A 20,552-nucleotide genomic window follows, 5' to 3' on the forward strand; every position below is an offset into this window, starting at 1 on the left:
AAATCTGATTACATCATAAGGCCCGAGTGATACCCAGAACGTCACCCCTGGCACTGTTGTCGACACCTCCTCTATACAAGGGGTAAAAAAGAAGCCACAATTTTTATCAGCCTTCTGTGGTCCATAAGACGGCACCACAAGTTCGTAGAAAATAGTTTCCAATGGGAAACTTTAGATGGATAAAGTGGTCCACGTGATCACCATTTAGGGAATTAGTGCCATTGGAAAGCCCCTGAATCTCAGCTATTAGCAACAGCTCCAACCATTTTCTTGCACTGTTTGTGCAAATGGGTGCTTCTTGCTTGTCATGAGAATTTGCTGGATGACTCCAGCCCAAACCGCCTAGCAACAGCCTGGAAAGCGGCTATGCTGATTGGTCCCCACAGAGCTGGCCTTGGCTCACGGAGCTCAGGGCTGACACTCGGGCTGCAGAAGTTTAAACCCCATGGGGATAGTCAGGAAAGCTGCGCTGTGAGAGTGGAAAAGCAGGAGCCCCAGCAACAGCTGCTTTGCAGCTGGGTCACAAAGGAGAGCAAGCAATCCCTCGACACCATAAAAGGTAGCGGATGATGGGAAGGCAATCTCTGTGCCTCCATTTGTCACTGGCAGGGTGCCACTGGCTCTCAAATCCAAATGCTCTCACAAGAGGATAAAGCCAGATGTAAATAATTCCCTAAATTTATACTTTTTTTTTTGGTAGAAATCTTCAGCAGTAAAGGACATAGAGGGTTATTTAATTTATTTAGACTCAAAATTCTTTGATGATTGAACCAGGGTGCTGAATAAAGCAATGGATTCAGTCACAGAAACCTGAGTTCTAATTTGGTTCTGATACCAAGAAGGTGAACCACCAGAGAAAACCCCTAATTTGGATAGGTTTCATTTTTCTCCTTTGCCAATCAAAGGACCTAGGTTAACTGAACTCTACTGGTTACAATTCTCTGTTTAAAAAATGGAATTCAATTCAGGGAACTCATCATTGGTTAAAAATTCAGATTAAAGGAGAGTTAAGCTCTTAATTCATGTCATACTCCTTTGCCTCCATTGCCTTCCAACCCATGACAGAGAAAAGGCATTGGTTTTCCCCCAGATCCAGCCAGCCGACACTGAGATTGGGGATAGTAGCTGAGACCTAAAATCAATTGTAGTTTACTGTACTAACAAATGAAACTAAATGGAGTTGGAATAAATGATCCATTTATCTTCTTCTGGAAGGACTTTCAAGGTAAAAATGCCTATTAAAGGCAGAATGTCCTAGAAAGGTTCTTACGCCAATTAGACCACATACATATTGAATGTGTATACTGTGCTTCTGGTTTTGGAAGTAATTCTTGGAAGTAATTCTGGTTTGCCTGAAACTATTCTATGTCCACTGTTCCAGTGGAAAAATAACAGCACCCCCTTCCTGGTTTGAACAAATATTCTGTAGTTGCCCTAATTCTTGTTTCCCTCTCACAAGTATTCACCTAAATCAGATGAGTCCAACAATGGCTCTGTGACGCTGAGATGTCCCAGCAGATGAAACCAGGAGCCCCCATTAGCAGCATCGGTGAGATCTCAGCTTTCTATCCCCGCCCCACTCCTAACAAAGAAGGCATGAACAAAGACATCCTTTCACAGCACAAGACCACGTGATCTTTGTCAAGAGTAATGAAATTTCCATTCATCTCTGCTTCCGCAAAACAGATTTTTCTGGGTGTCTGTTGTCCTAGCACATTGCAATTTTACCTTGTCTTTACAGGTTATATGATAAGAACAGAAACATTATAAAAGCAGCTTACTATGTGCCAGGCGCTGTTCCAAGAGCTTTCTCTGTATCGTCACATTAAATCCTCATACTACACCTGAGATATTATTATTATCCACTTTACAGAATAAGAAACTGAGGGACAGAGGGGTTAAGTACCTTGCCCAAGGTACAGAAGCTTGATTTGGCAGAGCTGGGGTTCAAACAGAGACCATCTGGCTTCACAGTTTGTGGTATTGCATTATCGACTTGGTTCAGAAGTTTACTACCAGGAATCATTACGTTATTTAAAGATGAGCTTTATGGAGTAGGTCCACCTATATACATTCATGCACCCACCCATCCATCCCTCATCACGTATTCAGAGGGTATGTCAGGCACTGGATAATGAAAGGACTCCTGCTCTTTAGACTGAATAATATGATAACTCTGGAAGTGGGCATTTATCAACTGGAAGATCATACTCGAAAGGGCTCTCGTTAGACATATGCATCCTACATAAGGAGAAAACAGAGACCAAGGCATCTATTGTGCCTGAGTGAGTTTGGGGAGGTCTCATAAAAGAGGTGGCATACTTCAGCTGGCTCACAGATGGAGGAAAAGTTGGCCAAGCATCAAGACAACAGACTACCTGCTAAGTCCAAGGGCTGGTGACTTACAAGTTCTCTTTACAAGATCCAAATTAAGAATATTGCTTAAAAAGTCAGTCTAATGGAGAAAATGTTCCTTGTTTTAACAACATTAAAAGGCCTTGTAGCTTACAAAGGTTCATTTGATATCAACCAACTCAAAACACATCTATTTGAGAAAATAAGGTTATTTAACAACTCCAGTTACCAAATTTCTACTTTCTGTCAGTCTAATGATTCTTGAGCCACCTTCTGTGAATAATAATTATCTGTGACTTACAAAGAAAGAAAAACCTATTGAACACAGCATTGTTTAGTGTGCAATCCTCATTCACTTTAATTTCTAGAGTGTGAAGTGACCAGAGGTAGTACATATACAATAACAGGAAACTTTAATCTAGGCAAAAACGGGAAAAATACACACACACACAAACACACACAGCAAATGGTCAGAGGCTGGCACATTACCAGCAGAACAAGTTTGTATGTATAAATACATATGACAAGCATATCGCCGAACTGGATCTTTCCCAAGTCCTAGCAGAATAGTGTGCAAGTAAGAAGCATACACACTTGGGTTTTGGCATTATCATAGAATAAGATTCTCTCTTTCTCTTTCATACAGTAAGAGAAAATGCATAATGTCACAAGAAGATGTGGGTCACTAACAGGAAAAAATCGAGTACAGAGGTGACATGGAGATGGAAAAAGTCTGAACTTCTCTGCCTCTAGATAGAAAATTTAATAGCGGTTCAGCTCAGGGCTAAATTATCACTGTCAACATCTCAGACCCTCTTGACCTTGGTAGGAAATATGTGCCATGAAGGCTGCATAGAACTCATTAGACATCAACCTCCCAAATTGTCTTCATCACAGTCTGCTGTGTAATTGACACCTGAGTCGACAGGTTTATCTGTGAGATTCAAGAGGGGCTGAATTGACACTCCCAATCACAAGAGCATCTTTAAAAGCCATGCGGAAGTCTACAGGAAGGTGGTGGAACACTCCTTGCATGACTGCTGTAAATACAAAGCAGCCTTTGGAAGGAACATATTGACCTATTCAACTTCTAAAAATGGAATACATGTGCACGTTGGGGTATATGGTCCCATGCCATGAAAAACACAAACATGGCACTTTGAAGACTTGGGGGAAAATATAAGCTATTAAATTACTAAACCATTTAAAGTGGTATTAATTTTTAAATAAGCATAGATATGTTATAAAAAGAGAAGCATCAGCATAGAGGAAAGATTGCAGGCTTAGGAATCAGATAGGCCTGAGTTTGATCATCTCCTCAAGAACAATCCCTAAAATAGTTGGGCTACTTGGCAAATTGTTTAATGTCTCCAGAAATTCAGCACCTTATAGAGATAAGATGATACCTCCTGATAAGGTTTATAACTGAGACAGTACACGTTAAGCTTTTACAACAGCGTGTGGTATATAATAAGTGCTCAACAAATGTTAACTGTCATGATGACTGTGCAATAGGAACAGCAGTAGCTCTCATGCAATATCTTAAAATGATTAAACAAAGTAAAATACATTTTTAAAAGCACAGCACAGGGGCTTCCCTGGTGGCGCAGTGGTTGAGAGTCCGCCTGCTGATGCAGGGGACACAGGTTCGTACCCCGGTCCGGGAAGATCCCACATGCTGCGGAGTGGCTGGGCCCGTGAGCCATGGCTGCTGAGCCTGCGCGTCCGGAGCCTGTGCTCCGCAACGGGAGAGGCCACAACAGTGAGAGGCCCGCGTACGGCAAAAAAAAAAAAAAAAAAAAAGCATAGCACAGCAACACATTGTTAGCACTCAAAGAAAAAGTTCTCCTCCTAACTAGACCTCTTATACCTAAATCCATTTACTCAGAGGTGGCTCACGGAAGTAGATGACTAGTTTTCATGTATGTTAAGCAGCATTCTTGTAACACACCCACATTAAGAACTTTGTGATCCCAAATACTTTGCTAACAACCAGACTATCTCTTGTTCTTGAATGTCTTAGAATATCACAGGCAAAAATTGCCTTTGAGTTCAGAGAATTTGAAGAAAAGAGAAAACAGGGAAAATACCTAAGCTCGAAACTGAAGTTACAGTAAAAAGTACTTACGACCACTTCTGATCAAACTGGAAGACCTATATAAATACTGGCGACAGTTTAAGAATATATTTCCCCTTATTCAGAAATATGTACTTTCCAAAAGGTCCGTTTTCACTTTGAAATCTTGACATGATTTGGCAAGCTCATGTTGAACTAGTTAGTGCGGCTTAAGCTGTTACCAATCTTGGAACAATAAGAAAGTAGAAGAATTATAGCTGACTCTTCACTATTGCAATATTCAGATACCTGGTATTTCCTGGAAGCAAAACTTGAGTTAATCAAAATTTCGTTTTATTCAGATCTGTCCTTCTTCACACTTCTTTTCCAAAGTAAATGCCAAAGATTATCATATTAATATTTTTAATTTTGTTTCTAAAAACATAACAACGAAATGAGAAGTACTGGATAGGCAATGGAGGGAAAATAAAAGGAAGTATAGACAACACCCAGAGAAGACATTATTTTCAGCAAATAGCTTTTGTACTGAAGGATAAGCAAGAAACAGAGTAGAAAAGACAGTTTTTGGTGTTGCTGGATTTACTAGATTAATGATCAAATGAAGTTAGAAAAGCATAAGGAGACTAAGCTAAGTGCCTAAACAAGGGTCACATATATACAATGGAATATTACTCAGCCATGAAAAGAAACAAAACTGAGCTATTTTTTTTTTTTTCTTTTTGCGGTATGCGGGCCTCTCACTGTTGTGGCCTCTCCCGTTGCGGAGCACAGGCTCCGGACGCGCAGGCCCAGCGGCCATGGCTCACGGGCCCAGCCGCTCCGCGGCATATGGGATCCTCCCAGATCGGGGCACGAACCCGTATCCCCTGCATCGGCAGGCGGACTCTCAACCACTGCGCCACCAGGGAGGCCCAAAACTGAGCTATTTGTAATGAGGTGGATAGACCTAGAGTCTGTCATACAGAGTGAAGTAAGTCAGAAAGAGAAAGACAAATACCATATGCTAACACACATATATGGAATTTAAGAAAAAAAAAAATGTCATGAAGAACCTAGGGGTAAAACAGGAATAAAGACACAGATCTACTAGAGAATGGACTTGAGGATATGGGGAGGGGGAAGGGTAAGCTGTGACAAAGCGAGAGAGAGGCATGGACATATATACACTACCAAATGTAAGGTAGATAGCTAGTGGGAAGCAGCTGCATAGCACAGGGAGATCAGCTCGGTGCTTTGTGACTGCCTGGAGGGGTGGGATAGGGAGGGTGGGAGGGAGGGAGATGCAAGAGGGAAGGGATATGGGAACAGATGTATATGTATAACTGATTCACTTTGTTATAAAGCAGAAACTAATAAAATAAATAAATAAATAAAAATAAATCATATTACCTTTAAGAAAGATTTTATACAACAGGAAATATTCAGTCTTTCTGGGATAGTGACTGTTTTAGATTTGGGTGGCTTATAAGAATAATAGTAATCCATTCATTTCACAAATATTTGTATATCTGAGATGTCATTATGAAAAGAAAAATTCCTCAGAGTTCCAAATAAAGATTTCTTAAATGTCTTTTAGTACAGTAGCTATTTTACTATTTGTTTCAAATTGAGTAAGTGAGATTGTGTTAATACTTTCTAACATCACAAATGAAGTTCAACAAAACTATAGCAAAACCATGAAAAGAAAAGCTTGCTTCTTTTATAGTCATCATCAGTGTAAATTCAACCTAATCACTTCTCAGTGAAAATATTTCATATTGCTCTCCAGCCCAATCAAATTCACGTATCAAGCTGACTCTTCAACTAAAATTATAGATACTATGATAGTTTATATAAAAGATATTATTATTCCTGGCTGCCATACATGATACTCAATAGTTAAAAAAAAAACCCAAACCAAAAGATTATCTGTATTTTATTGTACCTGTCAGAAGAGCACATATTCATTATCATCACTATCACTGTTCATGAAATTCTACAAAGTCCCCTGAAATGAATAATTTATATTATGCACTCTACTGAGATTACATTCCAAGGCTATCAGAGCAAAACAGATAGCCAGCAGATCATGCTTCGCTATGTCACCAAACAGAAAAAAATAAAGGAATATATTCAATTTTGTGTTTTTTCATTTCTATCTTTCAATAGTAATCAGGATTTCTATATTCGTAGGATTACCATATCATTTTTACTGAGACAAAAAAAAAAGAAAGAAATTTCACTCCCCAAAATGTTGTTATCCAATTATTTGACCCTTTAAATTCACTCTTCAATCCGTTTTTAATGCTGAGGATTTTGACATTTTTAACCAACAGAACAAAAAATAAGTTCTCATATTTTTTATTTACTTGAACCTACTTAAAACATCACTTTTTTTCTCCTTCCTAATTACTTGTACATGATTTGGCAAGCTCACGTTTATTCCTTCAAACTTTTATTGTTCCTTTCTCTCTCCATCTCCTTCCACCATGCAACAATGAAATAATGTGTCCAACACACAGTTATTGCTGTACGAGACCCTCCCTTGGCATCTGAAACAAATGAGTGAGACAGTGCTGCTCTCAGCCTAGTGGGGAAGACAGACATGAAAATGACTAACAGTAACAGAAGGTGCTGGAGCCACTTTCACGAGAGCACAGATAACAGAAGAATCAAGTCAGTGCGGAAGGGTAGTGATGTATCAGTGCTATGCCCTGACAGAAAACTTTTATGTGAATTGGGCCAATCTCTGCTTCAGAGTCATTTCATTTACATTCATTCAATAAATATTTATTGAACAACTATGTGCCAAGCACCAAGCTAGTAACAGTAATGAAGAGACAGGGTCTCTACTCTCACTGCCTAAAAAAAGCAACCAATAGTAATACATTAGTATTCAGCTATCACAGATATTCACGTGCAGTAAGAACCCTGCAAGAGAAGCATGAAGGCTGCTTGGAAGAATCAGTCGCTGTTTTATGGAACGTAGTGTTAAAGATGAAACTGGATGGATGGATAGGGCTTTGCCAAGTGGAGATAAAGGAAAAAGATATTCTAGGCCAAGGCAGCAAGCTTGGAAAAGACAAAGAATGAACAGATTCTTTCTTAACCTACTTAGGGAGCCATTAGAAGTTTAATATTGTGGGGGGATAATGGCTGATGAGGTTTAATGAGAAAGGCTGTGGCCAAATAATAAACAATGTTCCATGCCACACAAAGACATAAAGATTTTACTGAATAAGAATCATGATATTGTTCTTACTGTTAATTGCTAACAATTATTGAGTCCTTACAACATACATACCTGGCAGTGTTCTAAATGCTTTTATAATACATTTAGACTCACTTAACTTCTGGACCCTCTCAAGAAGGAAATACTTTTACCCTCATTATACAAACAGGCAGAATAAGATAGAGAGAAGTTAAATAACATAACCAAGATCACTGAGCTAATAAGTGGTAGAACATGCCAGGCAATCTGGAGCCAGTGTTCATATATTACGGATGCAGCCCCTCTAAGGTGATGGAGTGCTAATGGAGAAGGGAGGCAAGTTATGTGATCAAATACATTTTTCTAGACATCTGTTTCTATACCTTTGAAATACTAAGAAAATAACTACTGAGCATTTACTACATACATTATTCTTTGAGCCACAGGAAAACAAAAATATACAACACGTCCCACGAATACCTGCAATTCCCAGTATATTCAGACATAGATTGAGATAAAGAAACAGAAATAGAGAGACAGTCAAGATCTGTTTATCTGATGAAGAAACCAATGGAGCCATGAACAGGTAGGCATACTTTAAGTGGTATTTTTGATGACTTGCTGGAGGCGGACTCTGGACTAGCTTGAGTGAGAAATTCCTGAAGGCCAGTCTTGAGGGGGTGGGGGGGTCCCACTCTTTCATGGTCTTTATTCCAAGAACCTGACCAGGTTCTCATAGTGGAGAACCAAAAAAGATCCCCTCCTGGTGAGGGGAAGGGAAGAAGAGAAATCCTTGTGAAATATATCCAGAGCCTTCTCAATAACAAAGGCCTGACCCTCCAAGGTAAAAGACTTTACTAGAGCCTTTAAAGAGCCGTGGCAAAAAGGCACTCTCTGACTTCGTCCTCCTCTAGCCTTCTTGTCTCATCTAAGGTGGTGGGGGCGGTAGCTCTACAAGCAGAAAAACGTGTGAAGGTCATGGGACAGAGACACAGGCTGAATCAAAGACTGAGATTTAACTGAACGATTATAGAACATTCCCCCTCCACCATACCTAACACCTCCACGACACGGCTCCAGTATGATAATACTGAAGTATACCTGAAACAGCTTCAAGACACACAGTCTCTCTGAGAAAGAGTATTAAGAAAGCCTAACGCCAAGATGGAGATAAAAACAAGGACACTAGAGAAATTTGAAGCTGCTAGCACCAATAGCTACAACAAACACTAAACAATGCTGAAATCCCAGCCAGATTAACATGAATCTTCATATTAGAGGCCTAATAATTTGAATTATATTACGAATTCAACATATCCAACATTCAACAAAAAAATTACAAGGCATGACCAAAGGAAAGAAAAACATAGTCTGAAAAGACAAAGCTATCACTGGAACCATAAGATGTTGGAATATGCAACAGATGTTAGAATTTTCTGACAGGGAACTGAAAATACCTATGATTAATATGCTAAGGACTCTAATGGAAAAAGTAGACAACATTCAAGAACAGATGTGTAATGTAAGCAGAGAGAAATTCTAAGAAAGAATTAAAAGGAAATGCTAGAAATCATAACAGACATGAAGAATGCATTTGATGGGATCATCAGAAGACTCAGCATGACCAAGGAAAGAATCAATGAGTTTGAAGATAGGTCAATATAAACTTCCCAAACTGAAATGTAATGAGAAAAATGAATGAAACGTACAGAACATCCCAAAACTATAGGAAAATTTCAAAACATGTAACACATGAGTAACTAGAATATCATAAGGGGAAGAAAGACAACAGGGCAGAAGAAATATTTAAAGTAATAATGATGGAGAACTTTCCAAAATTAATGATAGATGCCAAGCCATAGATTCAGAAAACTCAGAGAACACTAAGCCAGATAAATTCCAAAAATAATAAGCCTAGGCAGAGTATGTAAAAACTGTAGAAAACTAAAGGCAAAGAGAAAATCTTAAAGTCAGAGGGGAAAAAAAAAACACCTTACCAATGGAGCAACAAGGTAAGAATTTCATCGGACTTCTAATCAGAAACCATCAAGCAAGAAGACAGTAGAGTAAAACACTGAAAATGTTGAGAGAAGAAAGAAACTACAAAACTAGAATTTTATATCCAGCAAAATTTTCCTTAGAAAGTGAAGTAGAAATAAATACTTTTTGGACAAATAAAAACGGAGGGAATTCACATGATCATCTCAATTGATGCAGGAAAAGCATTTGACAAAATTCAATAACCTTTCATGATAAAAAAACACTCAAGAAACTAGTAATAGAAGGAAATGATGTCAACATGATAAAGGCCATATGTGAAAAACCTATAGCTACCATCATATTCAACAGTGAAAAACTGAAAACTTGTTCGATGGGTAATGAGTTCAGTTTTACAAGATAAAAAGCTGTTTTGCAAGATCTGTTGCAAAACGATGTGCACAGAGTTAACACTACTGCATTATATACTTAGAAATGGTTATGATAGAAATTTTTGTTTTCTTTTTTTACTACAATAAAAAAAATAAGGTGGGAAAAAAACAGAGAAGGAAGAAGCCTTTGGTAACAAATAGAAAACAGTTACAAACCTGGTTGATATTAATTCAAATATATCAATTATCACTCTAAATATGAATGGTCTAAATGTACCAATTAAAAGATAGAGACTGTCAGAGTGAATAATGATAATAATAAAGGGCTCAACTATATGCTGTCTACAATAAATCTACTTTAAATATAAAGACGCTGATAGGTAAAGCAAAGGGACAGATATAGATAAACCAGGCTAACACTAATCAAAAGAAAGCTAGAGTATTAATTTCAGACAAAGAAGACTTCAGACTTAGGAAAATTATTACAGTTTCTCCCACACTATTTGCTTACTTAATTTTTTCTAAGGAACACCTAGACGTGCTAATGTCTACGGAATACACTTGGGGAATGTATTTTGTACCTTCTGGGAATACTGCTTTAATAGAAACTATCAAAGCAATAATGGCAGTGGTAAAATCTTCTTGGTACCCTTAAACTTCACCGTATTTGAAATTCCCCGTCTTATAATCAAGTAAAAGCCATCCTTGTCATGTAGCATTACTATTTGAATCAGCTTTGTTATAATTAAAAGGTATCAAATTTAATAAGTGCCATGTATACACAGTTATTTATATAAATAGGTTGAGAACTGTTGAAGTGGTGAGGGGGAGAGGATGGAGGACCCCTTTTCCACACAAGTGGAAACAGAGTGGAGAAGATAATTACCACTTGTGGCAAATGCACATCCTGGGTGGAAAGAGAAAAACAGACACCTTTAGGAAAACTATCTTTAGCCAAAGCAATAGATTTCAACTTAATCCTTTACCTCTACTGAGGTAATCTCTTTGAGATATGCAAAGATACCTTAAAATAAAATACTCATGATCAGTAATTTTCTGCTTAAAGTGAGTAAATTTCTGATTCAAGCAGATGGAAATTCTGTTCTTCTTCTAACTAGTGTTGTTTCATCCCCAAAATGAGAAATAGAACAAACTTTACAGTGGATAGTATCTTTAAGTTTCATTGCTCAGGGACAAAAATTTTCCAGACTGACCATTACATCTACCAATTACAGTACCTATTTTTCCATTATATGGCATTATAATACATGGCATTATTTAATGGCCAGTGCCCATCTTAAACCCAGTGCCACATGGTTAATGTCAAAGGGACCAAAGGGTCATATTAAGTGTCAATCCTCCTGCATGTTACCATCTTCCACCTAAAGTATTGCTACTACAATGCACACTGAATTATAGTGTCAGCTCAAGAACGTACGCCATCCTGTCACTTTTGACAAAGAGCCTCAATTACACCTCAGAAATAAGAGTCCTGCAATTTTAAGTCTTTTAAAGGAATTAAGCTGTTCACTGTGAGAAGAAATAAATACATTTATTAAATAAATTTTAGGCCGGTATGTGCTCAGGTGCTCTGGCTTCAACTCACTATCTACCAGCTAAAAGTTAACCAGGTAAAGGTCAGCAGTCACTTCACTCAGGCTTCTGACCTTGTGCTCCCGTTCAGTTTGGAATATCATAATGTTTCCTTCAAGACTTAAAATACAAGAGAAACTACACACCATATAAGGTACACCCTGTAAACCGTATCTAAATTAAAAATTCAACTTTCAACTTCACTATTACTATTTTCTTGTTACTTCACATATATAGATACCTAAATCCTTTTTTGAATTACCCATGTTAAAATTCTTCTTTAATTTAATGATATACACGGAAGTTGTCTTTTCACTTCAGAACTGCATTCTAAGAAAATCTAAAAACTGAATAAAGATTTTCTTTAAAAATCAATTTTTACACATTTTGAAGTTAGGCATTTATGCGCACAAGGCACCATATATCCATATTTGATCATAATTAACAAAAGGTTAAAGAGAAATTTAAGTACAGCTTTTAGAAAAACGGAGTATAATGCAAGAGGCTTTGGACACAGGTCTGAACCTCTGTGAACCACAGTTTTCTCTCTCTAGAGTAGGTACCTAGATCGTGGGATTATGTGAGAAATATCAGAATAGCATATTCACAATGTCTAGTTCACTGCATGATAAAGAGTACGAGCTAACTACAGGAAGTACTCTGATTAACCTGATCACAGAAGCGGCAGGGTCAGGGGCCACCTTGTAGGTAATATTTAATTCTTTTTAAGTAGGAAAGCAAGAGATGGGGATTGATGTCAAGGGAGATAGGAAATGAATGAGAAGTTCAGATGGTCCTAGAAGCTCAGGACTTGGGGAAAAAAAGGAGTTGAACTCAGAATTAACTATTGTTTGGAAGAAGTATAATTTTAATAAAAAACTAAGGATAAAATCTACAAGTCTGCAGATGTCATGCTTCAGGCTGCTGAGGCTCAAGCGGCCTCATATGCGATATAGATGAATATAAGGGGGAATGATCAAAATGTCATGGGTTTGTAAACATGTTCATGGATGGGCTGATAAACCTATTTACGAGGCTGCAAAAATGAAAACTTTCACATCTTAGAACAGACGTGGCTTCCTTTATATATATGCCTCTGTGCGTGTGTGTATATCTGTGTGTATGAATATATGTATACACATCCAGAGGCTACAGGAAAAAATAGGCAACTTTTTTTTTGTGAAGTGTTGATCCAACCCCTTGGGAGGAAAGATTCTTGCTTTTGAAAATGTATGCGGTCAGTACCACCTTTTTCAAAGGTAAACAGGGGCTTAGACAAGGATGTTTTAACAAGGAAAGATACTCAAAATTGCTTCTATTAAACAATGATCAAACTAGGAAAATATAAAACATAAATTACAAACAGAGTTTAACTCACATTAAAATGTGTTCATGCTTGATCACATGACAGGAGAGTCAACATGATGTAGCAGAAAGGATAACAAGCTGGAAATCGTGATGCCAAGTCATTTCGTGTTATCAATGGGCTCATGTAACAAATTAAAGGACTGCAAAGTGGGAGAAAAATACCTACTAAGTGGTGTGGAATCCCATGCCTCTAAAAAATTAAAAGGAAAATAAGATTAAGGTACCTGTATAATTGTCCTTTCTGAAACAAAAACCATTTCCACCAGTCTTAAGCATGGTAGCCCACCAGTGAAGCAACTATAGATAGTTGTTATAATTTCCCCTAAAGAGAATACACTGAGGTCTTCCTGAGACCAAAGAAACGCCCTGCTGGTCTTTGTATCACCACTGTTTATTACAGAACATGACACAACGTTCAGGTTCAGAAAATGTATATTGAAGTCAGGTCTTTATAAAGGATTGCTCTTTTAGAGTCCTGCAAGAAAGCCAAGCTATATTTAAGGGCATACGGCTTCTCCATCTGCATCCCTCCAATAACATGGGATAGCAGAGTCCTGGGGGATTTTGAGGCCTGAGCCTGCTGGGCTGTTTATTTATATATTTTTGCTGGGCTATTTAAATTGCACTAAATGTTAACTACAGACCAAATACAGAAACCAAACAAAATAACAATGAAGTTTAAGTTAGTTTCAAAGCAGCAGCATCCTATCTACCCCTAAGTAAAAAGCTAACATTTCTTTTCAAACGTAGCATCACGATATGTAGATAGAAAGCAGGTAGAATTATTCCACATGACCTTCAATACCTGAGAATTTGAGTATTTTGATTTTATTATTTCTGCAAATATTACTATTCTGAGAATATTATTTCTGAGAATAATGTTACTTCTGGCAAAAGAAAATGACAATGACTTTTAGTAACTGACATAAAAAAGCAGAATAAAACTCTGGAATACTTTGGAGATACTTGGATTCCTGGGTCACTCAGTGGCAACAAATAGCGTAATTACAAGATCGATTCTATAAAGATATCTCAATTAAAAAAAAAGATTGATTCTGTAAATCAAAATACATAAAAAAGAACTATCAGATTCATTATGCTTCAGAGTAAAAATAATACAATGATAACACCCAGAATGCTAAATCATAAAGTTTAGATGAGGCAATTTCATACAAAATGTTTAGCTGAGCACTACATTAAATTTTCTTCTATATGTTATCTAATATTTCAGTAGCATGATATATGTGATATATGCCTTCTCTTTTCACGGAATAAATTTGCAACTTCAATGGTATATATCCATAATAATCATTCAGTGAGTGTCACAGGAAAATTTTTTGTTCCCTGCTCCCTCCAATCCAAACATGACTGTGCACTGATTATAATAAAACAAAGGAACCTAAATGTTCGTCAACGTGCAAAACGGGAAGAGCTTTGCTTTAAAGAGGAGCAAATGGAAAAATAATCTCAGCTCTAAATAGTAATGATTATGACAAAAGGCCCAAGGAAACACACAGCGCTGCGCTCCAGATAGACTACACTGACACCATTTTAGCCTGGGGTATGGAACTTTTCCATGGAACTTCAAGTACTTTCACAACTGGAGTTTTACGTAGCCCAATTAACTTTGGCTAGACACAGAAATCTGGCTCAGTATTTCCACACAGTAGCCAAAATAAAGGTTTGCTGCATCAAGAATTACTGTCAGAGTCTCCCATATCCTTCCTTCTCTTTTACTAACCTAAATCTGGAAAAGAAGCTAACAGCCAAGTTGCTTTTATTACAATTTAAGTCAATATTAATTTTACTGGCTCACAAAAACTGTAAAATATATGGCTGAAATAAATTGAACAAAGACAAAAAGAAGGAGGACCAAAAAAAAAAAAAAATCAAAGTAAAGATGTACACACAACTAGAGAACACACATGGGTTTAGAAACAACTATAAAACCATCTGAAACACCATAATAATGGAAATGCTATTCCTTCCTTTCTCTCTTAATGCATGCCCAATTTCAAATTCATGGCATTAGCCCTAGGTAACAAAGTTCAAACAAGGAATAAATCAATTTTAAAGAGAGCTTGTGTTTAGTATTTTAATTGGATATGACATTGGTATGAAAGTTCCATATATTCTAAAGAGATGTCACCCAGGCCCAGCTATATGTAACCATGGAGGTTACCAGTGACCCTAAAGCAGAACAAACTATTCTCTAGGGTACCCTGGAACATTTGTATTTGAGTTGTAATGTAGGACCCAAAAGTGCCAATAGCCAAAAGTTAATGTTAAAAGTTAAAAGTTTTGCCAATAGACAAAACGCTTAGTTAATGACCTATAACGCCTAATAATAAAAATGTGTTTACCCATTCAAACTAAACTAGCATTTAGAGGTAATGTCTAAAAATAAGTTATAAAAAATGGGGATGGGACTTCCCTGGTGGCACAGTGGTTAAGAATCCGCCTGCCAACACAGGTGACACAGGGTCAATCCCTGGCCTGGGAAGATCCCACATGCTGCGGAGCAACTAAGCCCGTGTGCCACAACTACCGAGCCTGCGTACCACAACTACTGAAGCCCACGTGCCTAGAGCCCATGCTCTGCAACAAGAGAAGCCACCGCAATGAAAAGCCCATGCACGGCAGTGAGAAGCCCACGCACTGCAACGAAGAGTAGCCCCCGCTCGCCACAACTAGAGAAAGCCCACGTGCAGCAACAAAGACCCAACGCAGCCAAAAAATTAAAAATAAATTTAGTTAAAAAAAAAATGGGGAGGCAGGAGTACTAACTTCCTTTTAGAATCTCTGATCAATTATAAAAGGGGGGGAAAAGCTCCACACAAAATTATTTAATATAGAATGAAAATTAATGATGCTTAATTCAGAAATCCTTGAGGACGTATCCAATTCCACTATTTAGTAGCTTATTTATTCTTGGGGACATTCCTTAAATCTTTGAAGCTCAGTTTCCTCATTTATAAAAAGAGGACAGTACTCATTGTAAAGCTTCATGAAATAACATATATCAATCACAGGCACTCAAGAGATGTACAGTCCTCTTGTGACCACCTCCCCTTCCAGGGTCTTGGAAGATTACACTGTATCCACTCTACAATCATGCCACTCTCATTCATTTATTCAGTATATATCATTGGGAATTAGGGTGATGCCTAGCATGGATTAACAAATCTCAATACATGTGTTGGCAAAATGAAGGTACTAATGAGGACATGAGAATCAGGCTAGGGAAACAGAAATATTAAAAAGTCAGGCACCCTGTATACCTTTCACTTATACAGTACTATATGTCAATTATATCTAGATAAAACTGGGGGGAAAAATGACCTATGCCCAGCCCTTATGTAAGTTAACAAGGGAAATGCAAAAGGAGGGTACAGGGATAGTTATCAAGATACTGAAATGCCATATACTAAAGATATAAAAAGATAAGTTAAGACTTAGTCCCTGTCCCATGTCCAGGGTCAAAAGACATAGATTTATGTCTGCCATTCAATCTAAAATGTGCTATTATAGAGATACTGAAACCAGTGCCATGGAAGTACAGAGAAAGGAAAAAAATAATTGCTTGAAAGACTCAGGCAAGACTTCACAGAGGAAATAAAATTTGAACAGGTAAAGAGAGGAAAGGGACATTTCTGTCAGAGAAATAAAAAAGGATTTGATCTATGGAATTTGTCAGAGCATTCTGGGAAATTCCAAATCTTTTTGAAGTTTTCTAAAGACTATAAATACTACAAATTCTTAAAGAAAATTTTGTACAAAAATGTTTTGAGTGAATCATTCCACTGGCTATAATAAAAGCACCAATAATCAATTTTTTATCTAATTTGTCTCAGAAAAATGTAATTCTTTATATGAAGTCCTACTCTATAGTCAAAGTCTAATTTTGTTGCACGTCAGTTTTACATATTTTGCCTTTGGTCAGTTTTGATGGAACAGTAAAAACACAATTCCATTTCTATTCTTCTTCCCTTGAGAGTAATAGCCAATTCCATTTTATAATATTTTATATTTACAGCACTCAGAAGTCAAATGTGCGGCATTTTCTACCTTGCCAATTCCATGTTAAGTCAATGGCATATTACCAGGCCAAGAAACCCAAAATTAGACAAAAGCAATCCACTGGGATCAGAAATTTGCCAAATCTCATAATTCAAAAAGAGACTGTTAAGGACGGTTGTGCAGTTTTTGGCACTTTGAGTTTAAGCCATTCCATAATAGGATTTGTATTTCATCTAATCAGCAAGTCAGAAACTGTGAAAGTTCTCTTGATTGGGGGAGGATTAAAATTTGATTGTAATACATGTCTTTCCCTCCCTTCCTTCCATATGTTTCAGTAAATTAAAACTGCTAAATCTTGTTTTTAAAAATACATTCTGAAAAATAAAGCAGCCTGGAAAACCATATTTTTGGTACAGGAAACAAATTATTCAGGCGTGAAAAGAAGAAGGAACAAAAATTTTAAAAGACACGTAGTTTCTATATCCAAACTAGTGTCACAATCTAGGTATATTCAGAATTAAGTACATTTAAGCATTCAGTGTTTTTTTTTTTCTAAATGATTTTTTTGGCTGGGAGGTAAATCAGGCATTTGAAACTTTTAGATTCTTTGAAGGTGGCCATTTCTCAATCTAATTAAAAATGTTTCCATTTGAATTCTATAAGGACATCTCAAAGACAGTAGTTGAGGCCCAAGTTATATATGAATTACATTTTTATATGGAGCTGTGTGAATTATCAGCCTATCAGAATAGGAAATGGAACAGGTTTTCATAAGGTAAAATAATTTTTTTCTAACTGATTAAACTAGACATATTATGATCCTATAGACGGCCAAAACGGCAACTTATACCCTCCAATTCTAAGTAATGCTCTTTCCCTTTCTCTGTTCCTTCTTTTTTTGGGCCCCCATATTAATTTATTTCATAATTTCTTCTTTCATATATTTTTTCTTCATCTTTATGTTTATGTATGAAAACATGTACTCACCTTTATTTTCTTATACTTCAAATGAAAATTGTTTTGCCATCATTTTTTTTAACTTCTAAAAGCTCTTTCTTGTTTTTTTTATTATTTACTTTTTATGGCATCCTGCACTTCACAAAACACTATATTACCATCTCTAAGGATTTTTTTTTCTTTTGTTTCCTTCAGTTTCCTTTTGCTAATCATTTGTTTCAGTTCCAATCTTTTACATTTGAGGCTTTCCTAATATGACTGATGATCCTTGGTTGCCCATTGTTATTTAAAAGTAATAAAAGCTGAATGAACTCCTTAGGCATAAGTATGCTTTCTAGACTGGAGTCACTTTTGTTTGTCTGGTTTGGGAGCTAGTCATTTTCAGGGACCTCCAAGGGTAGGTATATGGAAATCTTTTCCCTACGGTGATTCAGTTTCTCCAGATAAGAATGCAACCATTTCTTGGGGGGGGAGGTGAATGTATGTGCGTTGCTGAGGGGGTACGAACTTTGTGTAGCTTGTGTTCTGCGGGTGGCAGGGGAGCGGTACTGACAATCTGAGTACTCCCCTGGAAAACATTCAATCAATCCTCTTTTCAGTCCCCTCTGCATTCCACCTTTGGCTGGGCAAGCTGTTCCTGAGTCATAGAGCTCTCTCACCCAACTGCTCCACCACTGTGAGCATCCCTTCCCCACTTGGAGGTGAGTGCCTACTGGCTAGCACTGTGCACATGGGGAGAAACTTGACTGCGGCATATGTAAGTTAGAACTCATTACCCTATTTTATACTCCTTAACTCACTCTCTTCTATGCCAGCTGCCGCCACGTCTTGAGTCTCTCTAGCTTTCTTCTCATTGTTATCCCATTCCAAACTCCCTTTAGATGGTGGTTTACTCTGTTCTGACAAATCAGTTGTAATACCTCTTTGTACTTTCTGACTTCCAAAAATCAGTTTAAATTTCACCTCCCCTCCCATTCTGATTGTTCCTGTGAGGTTATTCCTTCTCAATAGTTTTATTAAGTAAAAGTTTATTCTGATTTACCCACATAATCACCATTTCTTTGTTCACCAGTCTTTTTGCTCCCCACTTAGCAACTCTTTCTAGATTTAACTGTGTTCTTTCAGAGGACACCTTCAGTAACGTCTTCAGCTAGAGATTTTAGTGGACTGACTTTAATTTCTTGGCCTAGGAATTCCCTGATCATTCAAGTAAAGTAAATTCAAAACCCAAAGCCTGGTAAAGGGAGGATGATAGTGACAAATTCTCTGCAAATATTTCAGATTCCATGTTGAGATAGACAAACTTTCATGCTGCCCTCTTGTATCAGTATGTGAACTTTTTCTACATTATTCTTTCACTGAGGATATGAACTTTCCTGCTTTATTTAGGCATCTAATTCCTGGCTTTCTGTTGGTCCAAGGTTTTGTCTCTTATTCCAACAAGAAGGAAAACAAACAATAAGCTCCTTCCCATGGGTTGTTGCAACTGGTAAACTATCCCAAATCAGCTGTAGGAACAGCCGACTGTTTACTGTTCTGGTGTTTAGTTATTGCTTCATTTCCATCCCTGGGAAATTCTCTTTCTACACCTTGAGCTCAGCCATGCATTAAGAGCATATCTGTTGTAGTTTATTAGGCATATCTAGATATTTTTTAGTGGGGTGTTTTCTGGTTACTTAGTCTGCCTATATAATCTCTTTAGTAACATTGTAGTGGTATCTTAGAATGGATACATAATACTTTTAAGTGTTTAGCTTATCATCTTCTGTGGGAAATAAAAATGTTATTATTTTAAAATAATTATAAGACACCCTTCTAAGAATTCACTTAGCAATCACTTTCCTGACCATTTGCTCTACGTTTTGCTAGTGTTCATTTATTTTTAGTAATATTGGAGAGAGATTAAGGGATATAACCAAAATAAAACAGATAAGAGATTCAGATTAGGATTGAGGCTAGTTGTACCACTTATTAGCTGGGTGAAAAGTTAGTTAAATATTTTGAACAATCCCTGATTGTATAAAATAAAAACATTAATATTACTTTGAGGCACATAAAATTACAGTTTTTGTAAGTCACAAAGGTAGAATATCAACAATTTCTTATGCTTCAAATAATACCACTTTCACAGAAATGTGGCCAAGAGAGTTTGTCACATAGTGGGTGGTCAAATGATGGCTCCACTTCTCTTACAGAATGATTTCCAATTAGCAGAAATTCTAGGTGACAGTGATGGACACACACGCAGTTATCTTATATAATGCTGGCTTTTTGGAAAGAATCAGACTTAATTCCACATTATAGCCAATCTGGGGTTAACACTGGCTTGGAGAACATAGTCGTTATACAAATATTATTATTTTGACAAGTTCATTATATAATCACCATTTGGAGTTCTCCATTTATACATTTCAATTAAGTTACATCAAGGATACATATCCAGCCATAAAAAGAAATGAAATTGAGCTATTTGTAATGAGGTGGATGGACCTAGAGTCTGTCATACAGAGTGAAGTAAGTCAGAAAGAGAAAGACAAATACCGTATGCTGACACATATATATGGAATTTAAGAAAAAAAAATGTCATGAAGAACACAGGGGTAAGACAGGAATAAAGACACAG

At 37.1% G+C, this 20,552-nt stretch overlaps 1 protein-coding gene across 3 annotated transcripts in view; it reads right to left on the bottom strand.

Annotated features, from left to right (window-relative positions):
- The window catches only part of TMTC2 (transmembrane O-mannosyltransferase targeting cadherins 2), a 423,341-nt gene that overhangs the window by 98,646 nt on the left and 304,143 nt on the right, over positions 1-20,552 (bottom strand). The window lies entirely within an intron of this gene.

Source organism: Mesoplodon densirostris, chromosome 11, assembly GCF_025265405.1.
Source record: "Mesoplodon densirostris isolate mMesDen1 chromosome 11, mMesDen1 primary haplotype, whole genome shotgun sequence".
NCBI lineage: Eukaryota > Metazoa > Chordata > Mammalia > Artiodactyla > Ziphiidae > Mesoplodon > Mesoplodon densirostris.